The 19,326-nt window shown below is 41.8% G+C and overlaps 1 pseudogene; it reads right to left on the reverse strand.

Annotated features, from left to right (window-relative positions):
• The window catches only part of LOC141504080 (uncharacterized), a 63,119-nt pseudogene extending 60,981 nt beyond the window's left edge, over positions 1–2,138 (reverse strand).
• Positions 2,139–19,326: the final 17,188 nt, after the last annotated feature.

Genomic DNA, 19,326 nt, shown 5'->3' on the forward strand with positions numbered 1-19,326 from the left:
TGGGGAGTTGGCAGGATCTTCTGGGTTCTTGGGACTGCCTGCTCCAATATAGGATGAGGAACTCTTCTTCCCAAGGATCAGATTTCCTATCCCATATTTCCACACTGCTTGGAGGGCCACTTGGCAGTAGCTTGCTCTGCTAATCATTTGGTTCCTTGCATCTGTTCCCCTACTGGGAGGTATTCCTCACCTTTCTCTAGTGGTCTTTTATAATCTCTGTGAATGGAACAAGCCTCTAGATTGTCAAAATCCTCATCCAGAGTCTCATCTTCACCTTCAGATATGCCAGACCCAAGCTGATGTTCTAGACGACTATCCTGAATCTCCAAAAGCTATTGCACCATTGGATTAAATGATTCACCTGGCTTTGGGATATGGCTACAATGGTCCCTGTTCTGGCCTGGTCCAGCTGCTGGGGACAGGGGACTGGGTGGCTCAAGTTTGGCTCAGGGAGCTTGTCCTAATCCTCTTGCATTCCTCCAACTCAGCCTTCACCTTCTCCTCCAAGGGTTCTTCCTTGGGGCTGACTTGGAGATGCTCTGTTCTTTTGGATGAGTTGAAATGAAGGGGCTGATCCTCGCAGGACAGCTCCATGTGTTCAAGACCCCCAGTAGGTAATGGTACATCATGGGCCAACCCATCTGCTTTGACAGCTATTGTGTGCTGGAGGAGATATGGGTGATTCCAACTAAAAGAAGAGGGAAGGGACTCTAATGAATATCTTGGAAGAATCTCTTGAATCTTGTCTTGAAGGGGGCTGGAGGTTTATTTCTCTAATTTCGTTCTCTATGTTTTCCAGAGATTCCTCTTCGGGGGCAAGGCAGGGGTCGGGGGGGGGGGAAGCAGAAAGAGGGCTGAGAGGATGAGATCTAGGAAAGGAGGAATCAGAGGAAGGAGTTGCTTTGGGAATCTACTCCAATTTCTAGATAAACTTAGTTCTGAATCCTCACACAGGTGAGTCACAAGGAGATAGGCGTGGGGGGAGGGTGTGCTCTGAGCCTAACTGTAAGACTTGGAAGTGCTGGGTGAGAAGACAGGGGCTTCAGGTGGTAAATTACTGAACAGATGGAGTAGAGACCCTATTGACTCCTCTCTGGCTTGTGCCTGGAGAATTTCTCTTCCATTTCCACTTGTTGCTTGACTTGTAAACTTTCCACCACCTGGACACTCCTCTGGAGTTCCAGGCCTCCTGCAAGATGGATATCTCCTATTGCATTAGCAACTACTTGTGAGACACCAGCTGGAGCTGATGTGCTTTTGGGGGAACCTTCGTGTTGGGGGTGGGTACCTGGTGAACCTCAGCAAGAGGGGGCAAGTGTTCACTGAGATCACTACCAGATGTCCTGGTTGACAGACCCTGTCGCACTGAAAACAGAGCCCCCATAGCAGAGAGGAAAGGAATAGAGACCTCATAGCGGGTATATGGATGAAGCTGGAGGCCTGCCTCGCCCAGAGAATTGTGGCCTAAGTCAATGTGATAGCTTACTTAGCCCAGGGAAGACTATCAGTCCAGGGGTGTGCAGCAAGGTAGGTCCCTGAGTCAGCATGCCCAGAACAAGGCAGGGCTGACCCTGTCAGCACAATGTCTATATTGAAGCCATTTATGGTACAACCAGAGGGATGGGTCAGAGCCAAGTACCCATTTCTCTGAGGAACTTTTCTTGCTCCAACTAGAGACTCTCTTTCCCCAGGAGGCCTTCTTACCTTGGTGGCCTGGGTTATCTCCATATTACTCATCTGAGAGACTGTGCCCTTTCATTTTGCTAAGGGATAGAGAAAATTCCTGGTCAGCCAGGCTATCCTTCTGGGGGGTTTCTAACCCTGTGATTCCCAGAGGGAGCTTCCTTCCTTCCATCTCACTATGGGACCCAATCCTCTCCCTCCCCTAGTACCTAGAACTTTCTGGTCTCTCAGTGTCTCATCTTAGCTTCTTGTCATCTTGTTAGCAGAGTAATAGTGGGGCTTTAGTTGTACCTTGCTGTGAAAGGTCCCTTTTCATGTATCCCAGTCAGCCAATTAGGGTTCTTCCTGCCACTGCCAGGTGGAGCAGAGGCCTCTTTGGGAGAGCTTCCTCTCTGTTTGATGAGAGCCTGGATGGAGGTCTGCTCCTTCAGGGTCTTCCCACGAGAACACTCCATGCAGGTCACTGGACCCCAAATAGCCCTTCTTCACCACCTCCTCTACATCCAACTCTTGTGGTTGTGCTATGCAGTCAGCATTGCCATCTAAGTCATGGCAAGATTGTCTACAGCAGAGGGCTTCTATTTTTTCTCAGGGTGGGAGGGGAGGGAGGCATATAGAACTGGGTGATGTCTCGATGTTAGGGGGAAAGGCCAGGCTGCCATAGATCTTGGCTACCTCTCTGGCACCAACCTTGTAGAACTGTTCACATTCACATGTCCAGTCCTTCTTGAGCTTCAGCAAGACCTTGGGGAACAGGCAGATCCTTCACTCTGGGGACCCCAGTCCAGGTTGTTTCAGAAGGTCTCAATGTCTTCTGCTGCTACAGACCAAGGAATTGTCCTTGATGACTCAGTTCTTCTCAATCTTGCCCTCTGCCCTCCTTGCATCACCTGGGCAAGTTAATTCCTGGGGCAGGTGGGCACATGAGAGGTTGATGAGGCCCTACTCCAACAGGGCGTGTAGCACCTCCACTTTGCTCACCTCTTTGTCCTTGGACTTGGTGTCTTGGGCCTTTGAAGCAATCTGAGTGGGACCACTCCATTCATAATAGGCCTCAACCAAAAGTGTGAAAGTTAGGCCAATGACTTTGTGATCCTTGTCCATGCTCCTCTCTCTGGCAAGGGCAAAGATAGTATACATGGTGGAATGGTTGCAGTGGGGAGGGAATGTCACTGCAGAAGAAGAAGGTGAACAGGGGTTCAGGTTCCCTGGTTGGGCACAAGGTACAGTAAATGGGCAAAGTAGTAATGACATGGATGCTATCCTCAGCCTTTTTCATCAGTCCTAATGTGGCACAGAGATCTCCATTCTCCACATGCTGGGAGGGATCCTCATTACAGTCATCCTGCCATGTATCCAGAACCTTCATCAGAGGGTCTCCTCCACCAGTGCTTTGGTTGAGGGGGACTGTACCTAAGGGCTTTTGGATTTGGGGTTTCCACTTCCTACACCCCGTGGACTCATAAGTTCATTTAGGAAAGGTGAGAACCCCTTAGCAACTTGCCCTTGACCCCTCAGTCTCATTTTACTTCATACTTGGCATCCTCAGTCACATCCACAGCACTTCAAGGCCGTGGCTTCACCTCTGCCTTGTTTATCCTCTTGCTGTAGGATGGTGGGTGCTCACCCCTTCATACCCATTGTCATTCTGATTTTGGAGTGTAACCTCATGGGAGGGATTGAGCAGGTGGATCAGCTCCTTGACCCCAAACAGGCAGGCTTTTGAGTGACTGACTGGTATCCTGGATAAAGTGTTAATGGGGTACAAGGCCACTAGGCCTGGTAGAGAGAGTCCATTGTTCAAAGAATAAATGAAGCCTTGCTGCCTCTGCTGTTTCCAAAGGGGACTGCTGCTGTTGGTGGACTCCAGCTGTTTCAGGGGAGCCCACTCTGTTGAAGGGAAGAGCTTGGACAGGTGGGTTTCATGGCCTTCACACACTTCAACCATGTCATCTCCTCCATTCTCCAGGCCTGCCAAAGGTAAGTGCTTCACACATAGGATCCTCTCAGTGACCAGCAGAGGAAGCTAATGGCTATTTGTAATGAAGCTGGAATTAGAGAGAAAGAGGGAATCAGGATTAGAGGATCAGAGGAAGACATAAACAAGTATCTGGAAGAAATGGAAATTTGTATGTGGGGAGATGCCAGGGTAAATGGAGGGGGCATGTGAATAGAAAAAAATGTGAGGTTACCAAGGGGACTCTGCCGAGTATATTGAATGTCTTGAATTCAAATGCCCGCTTCACATTTTTAATAAGTGACCATGGGCAATTTAGGTAAAGTGTTTAAACCTCTGTTAGAACTCATGGCCCCAATCATTCCTTCCAGTCCCAAATATTCGAATATATAGATAATAGGGAACAAAAGAAAATATCATGTATTACCAAAGAGGAATTAAAATACAGGGGGAAATAAAGGTTTATAGGCAGAGAGAGGAGTGAAAAAGGAAGGCATTGAGTTACTGAGACAGAAACAGAAAATGAACAGAGATAGATACACAGAATCAAAGCATTACAGAGAGATGAAAATAGAGTGGTGATGATATACAAAAAGGAACCAAACACAGATACAACAAGAGAGACAGAATCAGAGACACGGATAGGCAGCCAAGGGAATGAGTAAAGAGGCCATTAAGGAGAAAAAGGAAGAATAGAAGAGAAGAGACCCCAGGTGATGAAGAGATGCAAATCCCACATCAGCTACAGACAAGCTCTATTACTTTGCAGAAGTCACTGATCACTCTTAGCCAGGGCAGCCAGATAAAAGAAAAGTCTGTCCCCCTGGAATTGATGACAGATCAGAGTTAAATAGAGTATGCTTGAGGTGTGCTACCCAGAGATGAAATCACTGGAAAGGGGAATAGGATTAATATCTGAGTCACACAGTGTGGTTTCCTAGTGGACCATTCTTGGATGTTCTGGGGTCAAATCCTATTACACAGTTTTAATAAATAATTATACGTGGACAATTCAGTAAGAGGGTCTAAGACTCTCTCTGCCTTTATAGGATAATGGATTTGGATTCAGTAACCCCTATGGTCAATAATGACCCTAAGTCTGAGATCAGGTTGATGAAAAAGTTAAAAAATACCACTGATGAATGAGTTGGAATTTGAGCAAGGAAAAGCAAAACTTTTTAAAGAGGGTGGAGTGGAATGCAGAGTTGACTGAAAAAGAAAGTGGACTAGGAAACAAAAAAGAGAGTCTCAGAGACAGTAAAGAATGAAAAATGTAGATTAAAAAAGAAAAGACCCCCAATTATAGTTTGGGAAGAGGAGCTAAGAAAGGAAAGCTTTTGAAAAGATGGTAAGAGAGAACAAGGGAGATGGAAAGAGAGAGGGAAAGACAAAATATGAGATAAAGAGAGAGATGGGAATGAAGGACAGATAGAGACAAAGAGAAAAAATGAGAGAGAAACAGAGAACCCAGAAGAAAGCCAGAGGCTGAAATGGCAAGGTGTTATAGTGACTACTTTGCATTGACAGTTTGAATTTAAATTCTATCTTGACTGCTGAAACCCAGACCCTAAAGAAGTTACTTAGGCAGTGTCATCCTCAGTTTTCTACTCAGTAAAATCATGTGGCTGGATTTGATGGTATCTAATGACCTTCCAGCTCTATGAAGCACTAGATCCAAGACAGATAAGATATTCATTTGAGATTAATCTTGAAGTAGAGACAGAATTTGAGTGAATCAGTCATTGAGGATGAGGAGCCAGATACAAGTATCCAGAGGAAGTGGACATATGGGGATTGAGGGTGATATGTAGAGAAAAATATAAGTTCTCATCCTAGAATCTTCTTGAATGTTTGAGTTCAAACCAAAATTCACCTTAATGATAAATGTTTGAACCTTGCTAATTCAATTACAGTGGCTAAGCCTCATTGAGTGGTTTTCATATAGTATAGTTGGATCCAATGGGCCCTAGAGTTCCTTCCAATTCTAAAACTTTGACCACAGTCTTTATTCAGGTAAAATATTTACTTATAGGTAACAATTAAGGTAAACAGAAAAGGACATTGAGAAAGTGGTGATAGTGAGGAGAGAAATGGAGAAATAGAAGGAAAGAGACAGAGCCTGGAGACAGAGATATAGAGAAAGCAATAGAGAAAGGAGACTAAAGGTGAGGGAGAGATTGAAAGCTAAAGGATCCCTGAGGAAGTACAGCATGTTGGAAAGAGTTCTGATCTTGGAGTCAAGATATTTGAGTTAGAAACTTGATGCTTAATGACTATGTTGGCCTGAACAATCCATTAATAATTTTTGTCCTTTTTTTGAAAAAGACCACAACCTCTCTGAGTTGATGCCATGAGAAGAACATGGATTGGATTTGAGTGAGGGGTGGGGCAGTGCTAAGTCACCAGTCTCATTTTCACCTCCTGAGTCATCTGGGTCCAATAGCCAAATAAGAATCAGGATGACTGGATTTGGCCCTGGATGTCAGGGAATCTGGGTTAAGTGATTTGCACAAGGTCACACAACTAGTGAGAGTCAAATGTCTTAGGCCAGATTCAAGCTTCCATCCTCCTGCCTCCAAGGCCAGTACTCGATCCAGTGCACCGTGCACCTGCCCTGGTCTGGACAATCCAGATAATCTGTCTCAACATCATCTGTAAAACATTACACGGGCCTTAATTGCCTCTAAGATTTCACCAGCTCTATGACCTTTCAGATGAGTTGGAAAGAAAGGAAAGGCCACTTAGAATTGGAGTGAGAAGAGATCAGAGGGTTTAGAGGGAATTGTTCATGGAAGTGGAGATATAGTGGGAATGAACTTTGAGGGCTATTTATGGGACCGATGCAGTGAAGTCTCAATATTTGTTTTCTTGGGAGTCAATATAGCCTGAGTCAAGAGGACTCTATTTTCTTCCATGTTCTTTGTACCTCCAGAGTGTTGCTGGGAATATTTTGATATAGACCCAAGCTCTAAACTCTTAAAGGTTCAAGAATATAAAGGTACACCATGACTTTTGGGACACGTGGTAGAGGGACCTGATGTTGGCTTCTTTGCAGGATATACTCAGTAATGCCATCTCGAGACATGAACACATTCCCATTTTAAGGCAGGTTTTGGCTTAATACCAAATTGTTATCCAGCATGAATGTAGTTCAAAAAACATTGATCAAGTTCCTCATATCTAGAAAGTTCCATTCTAGACAGGGAGAGAAATACAAAGTTGTGAAAAGACCCTCCCCACTGTCTTAGCTTTGATGACCTAGAGAATAAGCTGAATAGCACACAATGACCCAAGATCACATGGTATGTACATTAGAGAAATGTAAATCCAAAAGCTTTGTGAAATGAAGTGAAAGATAGTTGTTTTGTCCTTTTAAAATGTCTGCTTTGTAAGATGACTTGTTGACTGCCGAAATGAGAGGAATATATATATGCAGACATGAATTCAGAATGGATTCAGCAATGATCAAACAAGGGGTAGGATGGAAGTTAGGACATACACACACAGACAGACAAAGATGCCCTCCTACACTTACACACACACACACACACACACACACACACACACACACACACACACACAAAGGGAGGTTACCCAATGATGCAACAGGAAATGGAATCGAATTTCGATCACAGATACAAAAAGACTCATAGAAACCCACAGTCTTCTACACTTTTACACACCTACAGGTCGGTCTGACCTACAAAACAATCATTTCATTAAAATTTTAATGGACATCAAATAGTAATCATGGTGACAAGAAAAAACGAGTCCCAAAAGTCCTTTAAGTAATGTATGATTGACTTGGGAAGTGCAAGAGATTGGGCAGAGAAATGCAGAACTGGCAGAAAAGCTTGACTCCTAAGGAAAATCTCATGAAAAAGGATGTGGAAAGATATAGACATATCTCCTCATACCTGATGATTCCTATATTTCAGTTGTATTTTAACATTATATGAGTAATCACTTCTCTCAATATATCCATGGAATTGAGTATTAATATGTTCTCTTTAAGTATTCATATATGTCTATTCCCCCATATTACCTTGTTGTTATTATTTCAGTATTCATATGTCTTTTTACCTATAAATTAATGGATGAACATTCCTGCCTTCCTGCATTTTGATATCCATCACCTTTTCTCTCACTATTACAATAAATTTGAATATTGATATGTTCTCTATGAATTCTCTTCCATATTTCCTTGTTGTTCAAATTGTTCAAATTTAAGTATTGATATGTATTGTTATATGGTAATATATGTAGGATTGGCCAATTTTCTCTTATCACACATATATATGAGCAATGATGTATTCAGCATTTATAAATGTACTATATGATCTTTTTAAATTAATATATATATATATATATATTTATGGATTCTCTCTATATGGTCCCCTATATGAACATTTACATTGTATATTCCTCTAAGAGGAACTCATTGATGTTAACTCTTTCAGTTTTTATCATACTACCTATGGGTATGCTTTTTTCTTTAATATTCCTCTACAGGAATGTTGAAATAATCTACATGTACACAGACAGAACTTTACATTCATTTTCTAGCAGAGAGAGAAGCATTACAATAGGTTTAGGTATATAAGGAGGAAATGAGAGAACTGAGATATGAGTCTAGTGAGAGAATATAATCAGACATGAAAAGAGATAAAACAAGTGATCATACATTAATAGAAAGTTCATTTGGGAATACTTACATACCTAGCTCGAGAGAGAGAATGTTTATTAACAGTTAGGAAGAGAAAAATTTAGAAATCCTCTTTACCAAATCATTGTACATGGGAACGGAGAGAGAAAAACCAAGTTCATAAATACACACACACACACACACACACACACACACACACACACACACGGATTCATTATCTATCTTCTTATGTATGAGTAGTCATATATTCTCAACATATTGTTTTGTACAAATATGAATTAATTATATTATAATTATATTGTATGTATGGATTAAAACGAAAGCTCTTCAGCACTCATATAGAGAAATGGAGAGAGAAGGGAAGATTCTTCAACTAAATACATATAAATATATGGAGAAATTTTTTAAGCACCACTAGTTAAGAATGTGAAAAGTCCAGTGGTTTTGAAGGGGCAAGAGGAGACAGACAGCCATATGGACAGGAGATCCCTATTCTTGTGGTCCTCTCCCTCCCTGCCAAGCTCCCAGAATGGTCACAGTCAGGAAACCCCACTGGAGTTCGTGACTTGTAGCTGTGGGAGGGGAGGAGGCTGGGGAAGAGGGGAAATGAGGCAGAAAAGGCCTGCGGGGAGCAGAAAATAAAGAGGGATGGTGGAGGAGGGGTAATGGAGAAAAGAAGGTCTGTGGAAGAAGGAAAAATGAGCAAGAGAGGAAGAGGGGGAGGGGAAATGAGACAGAGAAAGTCTGTAGGGGAACAGAAAATGAGTGGGAGATGAAGCTTGGGAGAAAGATGCTGATTGGTGGGAGAGGAATGAGATGAAAGGAGTTTCAGTGGAGGAGGTGGGGGAGTTGGCAGTTTCCTGCTTCACCTAGGTGACTGATGACTGCCCAATAAGCCATTTCCCATGGTTGTTTAAATGAAACCAGAAAAATGGGAGAATAGTCTCATTAAGAGAGCCATGAACACTTCATCAACTGGCCCTGATTTAATTAAGCACATCCTGAAGTAATGCAAATCGAAGGACAGTTCAACATAGCACATTCATAACTGAAGATTCCCAGAAACTCCATCTCTATGGCAAACCTGCCCACTTCCTTCTGAGGAGATCTTTCTCAAGGACTTTGGACCAATGAAGCTTGACTGTTAAAAAAGGGAGAAGCCATAATGGAAGCCAGGCAATCTGGCAGACAAGAGAGATACAAGCTCAAAACCTGAGTCTGCTCCTTCATGACTATATGATCTTGGCCATGTCCCTGCTCTCCTCTGACCTCAGTTACCCTTGCTCTAAATGAGGAGTTTGGACCAAATGAGCTCTGAGGTATCTTTTCATCCTCCAGCCTACCCATACCTAGAAACCCATTCAGACTTCCATACACTCCATGCTGCCCCCCTGCCAATGTTAGGAAACCAGTGCCCAAGGACCAGATGAGAAAACCCTTCTGGTTGGATGTTTTTTTTTTCCTTAGGGCAGACCCCAGACAGTAAGGTTTGTCCTTATTCTAGCCCCAAAGATTGGAAGAAAACCTATTGCCTGCCTCCTGAGGCAAAGCATCCCCCCACTATCACTGCAGTGAGATTGTAGGACCACAGAGTACAGGGTTTTGTAGTAACCAGTTGGAAATCATTTCCCTAGCTAGGAGAGGAGGTCTGGGTGTGGGGTTTATGTTTCCAGACCCCTTGTCACTCATGCTCAGGAGCCTGGGTCTCAGATGGGTTCCTGGCCTCTGTCCCCTCCTGCTCATGTCCCCTCCCCCACCACATGTGCCAGTGGTTCAAGCCCCCAGTGGGGTTTCCTGACTGTGGCCATTCTGGGAGCAGGGCAGGGAGGGAGAGGACCCCAGGGACTGGGACTGATGCCCAGAGACCCCCTGATCTCTGTGCAGACACCCTTCTGTATATTCTTATCTAGGAGTGCTCTAATATTTCCTCTATATAATTGTGTAAAAGAGGAATCTTCCATTATTTATATTCCTTATATAAAATATATATTTGATTATATAATCCTATATAGAGCAAAGAACTATATTTCATGTTTATATATTCATCTATAAGAACTCACACACGACAGAATTTCTGTCCTATAAAATATAAATAATTCACATTTGTGTAAATGAATATATAATATATGACAACTCATACATAAGATAGACAATAGAATCATCTATATTATGTACATGTATGCACATGTGCTTGGGTTTTCTTTATTCCTATGCACATGTACTTTGCATAATTTGTCCTCTCTTTTCTTAAATATTGATAATAACTATTAAATATTGGTAACTATTCTCTCTATTCTTTGTATCTGAGTTCTCACCCATACACTCTTTTCATATATAAGCTTACATTCTTGCTCCATTCACTGATAAGAGATCCCTTTAAGTGTTACTATTTTATTGCCTCTCCTTCTGTGAGAAAATATATGAAAACTTGTGTCTACACACATGGAGTTTGTCATGACTCATCTATAGGAATATAGACAGAGAATAAGGTTACAATATATATTCAAATTAAAACTGAATGAATACTGGTAAAGGAAGCTCTCATATAGGAATATGGAAAGATTATACAAGTGGTCATACATTGGACACTTCTGATGGCTCCTTTAACCTCCTCACCAAGATGACTAATCCATATTTATTAAAAATGTTTTTTTGAAATCATTGCACTGGAAGAGCATGAATGTGAGTGAACATAATCATAGCCATGTCTGTGGTTCTGTGTGTGTCTCTATAACATCCCATCAATCATTGTTAACACAACGGAATAGGCAGATTCAAGTGGGTTTATTGGATCCACATCCTTCTCATTTGGGCCTTCCATAGAATTGATCAGCTACACCATTTGCTCCATCCCTTGCTGGTGGCTCTCCTGGAGAAGCTGTTCGCCTCTATGTCTCACAAGTTACTGGCGTTGGCTCCTGCTTGTGACCTCCTTAGGCTGTTTTCAGGAATGAGACAATCTTAGTGATAGATGTCTTTGAGGCTGATCTCTGCAAGCTGGGGGAGAAGCCCTTTTTAAGTCCCCTGGTGTGCAGAGTTCAAGTGAGCTATGCAAGTTGGGAAAAGAAAGGGGACGTGAGCTCTGCTCTCAAGTTAATAAACTTAATAAAACTGCTTCCTTTCCCATCCTCATTGCCAGATTTCCCTGCTGCAGCTTCAGTCTTGTTGATAATCTGCACCTTCCTTCCTATCACTGAAAGCCCAACTGGCCCCCCAGCCCACCTCCCCCCCAGCAGTTCTTTACCCCTGTCTCCCCATGGCTTGCCTCCTTTAGTAAAGGCTTTGCCATTTCTATCACATTGGGCATGTCCAAGGCACACCTGCTCCCTCACTAGACCAGAATATCTCTGAGAACAGGAAAACAGGGACCTTGATAAGGCAAATGCTCAGAGTTTGGGCCCCTGGGCCTCTGGAGTCCTGAAGACTGCTGTCTGTCTGTCTGTGGGTCTGTCTGTCTGTCTCTCTCCATCTCTCTCTCTTATACAGACATAAAAACTCATTCAGATTCTCCCCCTCCACCACAATATCCCCTTGCACTCCCCAGTTATGAAAATATACCCTCCCTCCCAAGCCCTGATGAGATAACCTTGCTAGTCGAATGCTTTCTCTTAGGACAGCCTCAATTTAATAAATTCTGCCCTTATTGTAATATTAAAGATGGGGATAAAACCTATGATTCTTCCTGTACCAGCTCCCTGAAACAGAGGTGCCCCCTGCAACTTGATGTCATAGGCACTGTCAAATTTTCGAAATGTCTTACCATAGTCAGCAATCATGTTCTCAGAGGTCTATTTCCTGGCCTCTTGACTCCCATGCTCAAGCACCTGAACTCAAAGTGGGCTTTGGGGCTGGGCCCCTGGATTCTCTTGTCTCTCATATATATCCTCTTAGCCCTTGATGACTTCAAGGAGTCACTAGTCAATCCTGAGTCTGGGTGAGGTGCCCCCCTCACCTTGCCCTGGCACATGCAAAGACATCCATGCCCCTGCTGAGCACCAGTGGTTGGTGATGTCATGATCCACCTTGGTGAGACAGGAGTCCTACTCCTGTGCTCACCACCTACTCTGTCCACCTCATTTTCACTGCCTCCCAGCCCTGACTCATTTTCCCCAACCCTTAAGACCTTCTCTGGCTTTTTACCCCTCCCTTATTGCTGCCTGAAGTGGTTTGACCACCCAGATGAGAGAGAGCAGAGAGAGGAAGGAGAGGGCCATAAATCCATCAACTCTCTGTGTCTATCCAGAAGGACCTGTCTTCCTTTCTTCCATACCACTTGGCTTTGAATATTCTTATCCAAAGTGCTCAACTATTTCATCTGAATATTCATGTAACAGAGTAATCTTCCATTCTTGTTCTCAGTTTCTCTATATGAGTATTGGAGGATTCTCTTACAATGCTGTATATGGAATTGTGTGTGTACACATATATAAATATATATATATAAACTTATGATTATATCATTCCCTATATGAGAAAGAACTTTTATATTTCATTCATGCATAAACATTCTTTATATGTTTTTGAATTCAACTCATAAATATAACTACATACTTATGTAAATGAATACATAGATAAAATATTATAACAAATATATATAATGTATTCTTGTTCATAAGTGCTAAATTCCTTTCTGTTCATTGCTATGTGCAGGAAATCATGTATTTATCTATAAATTCCTCTCTGTGACATATTTATCTCAAAAACATTATATTTACATAAATTAATTTTCTTATATCATTTATATTTTCCTTTTTTCTTAGTTTTTAGTTTTTGCAAGGCAATGGGGTTAAGTGGTTTGCCCAAAGCCATAAAGCTAGGTAATTATTGAGTGTCTGAGGCCACATTTGAACTCAGGTACTCCTGACTCCAGGGCTGGTGTGCTATCCACTGTGCCACCAAGCCACCCCATTTATATTTTCCTAAAAGTACTCCACTGTTTCTCTCCATTTAAGAATATATATAAAGCCTCTTGCCTATTTATACAGAGAGTATATCAGTAATATTAAGAATATAATCAGAGAATAAAATATCTAAAAGTAGAGAAATAAAGAGTAAGATGAGTTTTCACAAAAGAAGTACACATAAAGGAATATAGGGAGGCTTTATGAATGCTCATGTAAGCCAAGATATAGAGAGAATATACAAATAACCTTATATACTAGTTACAAAAGAAAACAGGATACTAACATAAAATCAATGTATATTTACTCATATATATGTATATGTGTATATAAAAAGCATTAACAGAAAGACCTAGAGTATTTGAAGGAACTCATACACATTGATTCATTTGTAGAGAGAATATATAAGTACTAACCTATGAACACCAAGGGAATATGGAGGAATATTTATAAATAAAGAGAACTGCCACCCAGTCCACCTCCTTCCTCTCCAGGATATGCCTTCTGTGATCTAATCTTTGGTTTTACTATCAATATTAGGCATGTCCAAGGTATACTTTTCTATAACTCCACCAGAAGTTCCCTAAGGAAAGGAACCAGGAACCTTGCCTAGGATAACACCTCCAAACCCCAGGAAAATAGTCAAAGAGGGTTTTGAGAGTGAAGGAAGGTTTTGATTGAAGTAACATGTGGTCACCCCCTTATTTCACAAATAGACAAAACATTCAAGGGAGGCAGGGGATTTGTTCTTGCTCACCCAGTTCACTACATATCCAAGTCTGCCACAAAGTTGGTGGGATGGGGAAGGACTGGTTTTGCCCTTCCCTTAACCACACAATTCTAAATGAAGGCTCCCAGAACCTCCAAACTCTAAATAGAATCTGCCCATCAGCTTCCGAGAGATCCTTCCCAGCTAACCCTTATCTCCAATGAGAAGGTTGGGACAGATCAGCTCTCTTTAAAACTTCCATCCTACCCAAATCAAGAATCCCACTCAGAATCTACTCTTAACATCCTTACATCCTCCCTGATCCCCATGATAGCAAACTAGCTCCCAACCTACAGATGAGGAAACCCTGATAGTCTTTCACTTTCCCTTGCGGCAGCTCCCAATCAGCAAACTCTGGTTTTCTTCTAACCCTCTATCTTACAGACACTATCAGAAATAAAAACCCAGAGGGTCACATGTAGTGAACAATTTGGGACCATTTAAATACCAAAGGTCAGAGTCCTGGGATCTGGGGCTTATATTTCCTGGACACTTGTTCTCTAAGCTCAAGCCCCTGGGACTCCAGAGACCTTTGGGTTGGTCCCCTGATCTCTCTCCCCTCTCAAATATCCACTCCAGATCCTCTGGGTCCTCAGGGAGGCACCAGCAAAGTCAACCAGAGTTTGGACAAAGTGGACCCTCTACTGGACCCTCTCTGATGGTTGATGACATCAGTGTCTACCTTGATGAGGCAGGAGTCCCCTTCCTGCCAATTTTGCCCCTTTCTCCACTGGCTTCTCACTCACCTGATACTAATGTGGTCAGCATCCCTCCCCAAAACCTTCCTATGCTCATTTTCCCCTCCCCCAATCTCTTGCCTGCTCATTTCCCTTCCCCTGCCTCTGTGAGGAGTGACTAGAGCAGTAACAGGGGTTGCCTGGGTGTTGTCATTCCTAGATGTTGTCATTCCTAGAGTCAGTGAAGGAAGGAGAAAATTATGTCAAGTGATTCCGTACTGTGTGGCAAGATGTGGCAAACTCACAGACACCTATAAAGACAGACACACAAAGACATATACATATTCATGGAGAGTGATATATACATGCATGTGTATATATATATTTATATATATTTGTGGTTATAAATATGCATATATAAAATATTTATATTGTCCTACATAGAGAATATAGCCCTAAATTATCTCATCTTATTTATTAAAATATTGTATATTTCCTTTTTATATACTCTTTATCCTTGTGAATATGACCTTTTATATGATTGCAGAGAATCACTCCAGTATACTACTTCCTACGTAATTATATAAATATATAGTGATAAAAGACAAGTCATATATATGAATAAAGAATATATTCAGATCCATAAGTATTCGTGTTCTTTCTCTTCATTCTGATGTACAGTATGCAATATATTGTCTATAAATTCATTATATGACATAATTTTATCTCAAGAATGTTAGTAATCATTCTCCCTATTCCTATTTAAATACTCATATATTTACTCTCAAATCCATATCTGAGGACCCATATCTTCCTATATCTTTATTTATATTGACATACATGCATAATTTTAATGTCCCTCTTTCTATTTACATACATTAGGGTCCCAAATTGCTATTGCAATTTCAAAAAGTATTCCATTGCTTCTCTTCCTATGAGAGAAGATAAGAACACTCCTGTCAACATACAGAGTATATCAGTACTCATAAATAGGAATATGAATTGATTGAGTATTCACAAATGAAATGTTCATGTAGGAATATAGAAAGTCTATGTCAGTGTTCATATATGCTAACATATAGAGAGAATATATAAATAATCATATAGATGACTCATAGTAAACATAACAACATAGAATACCTGATAGGTCACAAAAACATATATGTGACTTTTTTTCTAGAGTATATGGAGGATCCTCCATAGATTGATTCATTTATAGAGAGGATAGATGAGTATTGAAATATGAACATCCAGCAAAGATTAAGGAATATTCATACATAAATAGAACATCAATATTCAGGTGTATAGATGTAATGAGAGAAGAGCTCATGCATGGTAAATATGCTCACCTAGGAGGACTATACTATTTCTTTCCATGAGATTTTCCTTAGGAATAAGCTTCTCAGCCTCTCTCTTGACTTTGTATGCTGAATCCCTCCAAATCCCAAATCAAGTAGCTGTTTCTGAGGGTGCTCTTGGGAGTCTGTTAAGTGAAATTTAGATATGATCTGTACAGAATTGTGTCTGAGTCCTTAAAGTTCATCTTAATAAATGAGTTTCAGTGCAAACAAGTGTTTTTGTACCTGTGTGTGGTTGTGTGGGAGCATCTGTGTTTCTGTCTCTGTCTATGTTTATGTCACAACTTCCTGCCCATCATCTATAGGATTATCAGTCACCAAGTGTGTATAATTGTGGGAGTTTGGCCATTTCTGTATGTCCATGTCTGTGCGTATGGACTAAGTTACATCTTATACACTGAATAACAAGATTTATAGTGGGGTGGAGGTGGTATCATAGAAGTGTAAGAGCCTGTATATTTCTTTATATTTCTCTCTCTCTCTCTCTCTCTCTCTCTCTCTCTCTCTCTCTCTCTCTCTCTCTCTCTCTCTATATATATATATATATATATATATATATATATATATATATATTTATTTATATATGTCCTAACTTCTACTCCACCCACATTTCTAACACATTAGAATAGATCACATTGGAATGTATTTTAATTGAGGTAGATGTGAATTAATTATAATATTTGTTCCAATCACTTTGGTTCTCTTGAGGAAATGTTTCTAGCCCTCCTGGTGAAGTTGGTTCTCCTATATTTTGGGGCTCATTTTGACAAACCATTGGATTTGGCTCCTGATTGTGACCTCTTCAGGTTGGTTGCGGCAGGAGTTGAGTGATAGATGTCCATGAGAATGAGCTGTGCTTTTCCGGTGGGTAGAACCCCACTAACCTGTGCAGGGTGGATGAGTTCTGGTCAAGGGGTTATTTGGCTTCTTTTCCCACTTTATTTCCCAGGGCCCCCTTCTGCAGACCAAATAGGTTCCTTTTCATGGCCAAACCCCCCACTTCTGTTATGTGGATAATCTGCACCTTCCTTCCTAGCAGTGAAAGCCTAGCTGCTACCCAGCCCACCTTCAGCCAGCAGTTCTTGATCCCTGTCTCTGGGGCTGACCCTCTTTGGCCGAGGCTTTGTCATGGCTGCTATATCTGGCGTATTCAAGGCACTTCTTTTCCTCACTAGATTGGAGCTCTTGCAGGGCTTTCAGTGAAGCAAATGGTGAGTCATCCCGTTTATTTCAAAACTGTAGAAATGAATTCAGGGAAGACACAGAGTTTGCTACGGGTCACTCTGGTACGTATGTATTCCAGTCTGGCCCTAACTGTGTATGTGTGTGTATGTGTGTGTGTGTGTGAGACAGAGAGAGAGAGAGAGAGAGAGAGAGAGAGAGAGAGAGAGAGAGAGAGAGAGAGAGAGAACGTCTTGACTTGGTTTTTATTTAAGAGACAAAACTGAAGACAAAAACTCTATAGATCCATGGGGGACTTGCTCACCTGCTTCTGGGGAGTGATTTCCCAAAAATCTTGGGCTCATGAAGCTTTGTGTTCAGAGCATGGAGAGACTAAGATGAAAGTCAGCCAGCCTGGCAGGCAAGAGGAACCCAGTCAGAAAGTCTGTCCCTTTCTGGCTGTGTGACCTTGGCTTTGTTCCTGTCTTCTGGATGTCAGTGACAACTTTTTCCCAAATGAGGAGGGCGGGTTAGATAATTTCCGAGGTCTCTTTTAACCTTCAAATCTAATCAAACGTCCAAGCCCATTCAGACACTACCCATGCCTCTAAAAGCTAGCAAATTAGTCCCTCCTGGTAGCATCCTTTCCCCTGGGGCAGCCCCCACTCAGAGCCGTGTCCCCATCTGTCCCCCAAGTCTTGGATCGCGGCCCGTGGTCCTTCGGGTCCCGGCGGCAGAGTCAGAGGAGCCCCTCCGCCAGCTGGGCGGGGGCGGGCCCGCCCCACCTCAGAGCCCGGGGGTGGCAGACGAAGTCCCTGGTGACGGGTTGGCACCGTTTCCGCACCACGGACAGCAGCCCTGCGCGCTGGGCCTTGCTTCCTGGCCTCCGGTCTGCCCCCGCAACAGGGTCAAGAAGACACAGAATCTCAAGAGCAGTAACCTTCACGCATTTGACAAATTTTGTTTCTCCTAATTCTTCTCTACATCAGTATCCATGAGTTCCTGCATCTCTTTCTCTCCTTACCCTCCTACATTTCTTGAACTGTTATCTCCCATGATCAGGAATCTGTGACTGCGCTGTGTTTTGGGTTGGACCCCTGGTATCTCTTGCTTCGTAGACATTCATTCTGAGGCTGCTGGATCCTCAGGTGAACCACCAGCCAAGAACAACTGAATCTGGGCATTGATATCAATACCCATTTTGTGAGGCAGAAGTTCCCCCTCCCCACAGCCTCTCCTTCCACTCTCCCTCATTAGGCATCCCACACTCATCCCACACTCCGCAGATAGCAGCTCTCCTCTAAACATGCCCTTTTGGGCTCATTTTTTCTTTCCACAAACACCTTTTCCTTCCCATTTCCTCATCTCCCTGAACCATCTGGTGCTCATTTTTCCTTTTTTGAAAGACTTCTGCCTCCTTTCCTTCTCCCACCACAGTTCAAACTGCCAAAGGGATATCCTGACTGGCCATTCTGGGGGCCTAGCAGGGAGAGAGAGGGAACCCTAAAGACTTGTACTGATGCTCATTGGCTGAGGACTTCCTGCTGTCTGTTCAGACCTCCTTCTATCTATGCCCCTCTTCAAAATCACTGGGATCTTGTATATTTTTATAAAGTAGAGCTTAAGTTTATTTTTTCATTGTATTCATTGTCTATCTTCCATTTTTTAACTTATTCTTCTCTATGGATACTGCATGACTCTCCTAATAATCCTATGTATATAGGGTATTTACTTATATATAGGATTATAAGAACATATTTTTATTTATATATTATCTGCCTTCATCTATGCATAGTCACATGACTACAGAGTCTCTCACACTTCACACATATGTAAATGAACTCAGAGAGAGTATATATGACAATGCATACACATAAAAAAGAGAATATCTATATGTGTATATACATATATATATATATATGTATAATGTGTGCTCAGGTCTTTTCTCTTTATTCCTATGTACAGTAAGACATTTAGTCTTTCTATATATTCATTTATAAGATTTATAATTCCTGTCTTTTCATAAAGATTAATTGTCATTCTCTCTAATTCCTACATATATGAATATTTATATATTCACTCTATTCATATCTATGAATCCCTGCATTCTCTCTCTCCATATATACATACATATATGTATGTGTGTATATAAAT

The sequence above is a fragment of the Macrotis lagotis genome, unplaced genomic scaffold (genome assembly GCF_037893015.1).
Source record: "Macrotis lagotis isolate mMagLag1 unplaced genomic scaffold, bilby.v1.9.chrom.fasta BILBYCTG092, whole genome shotgun sequence".
NCBI lineage: Eukaryota > Metazoa > Chordata > Mammalia > Peramelemorphia > Peramelidae > Macrotis > Macrotis lagotis.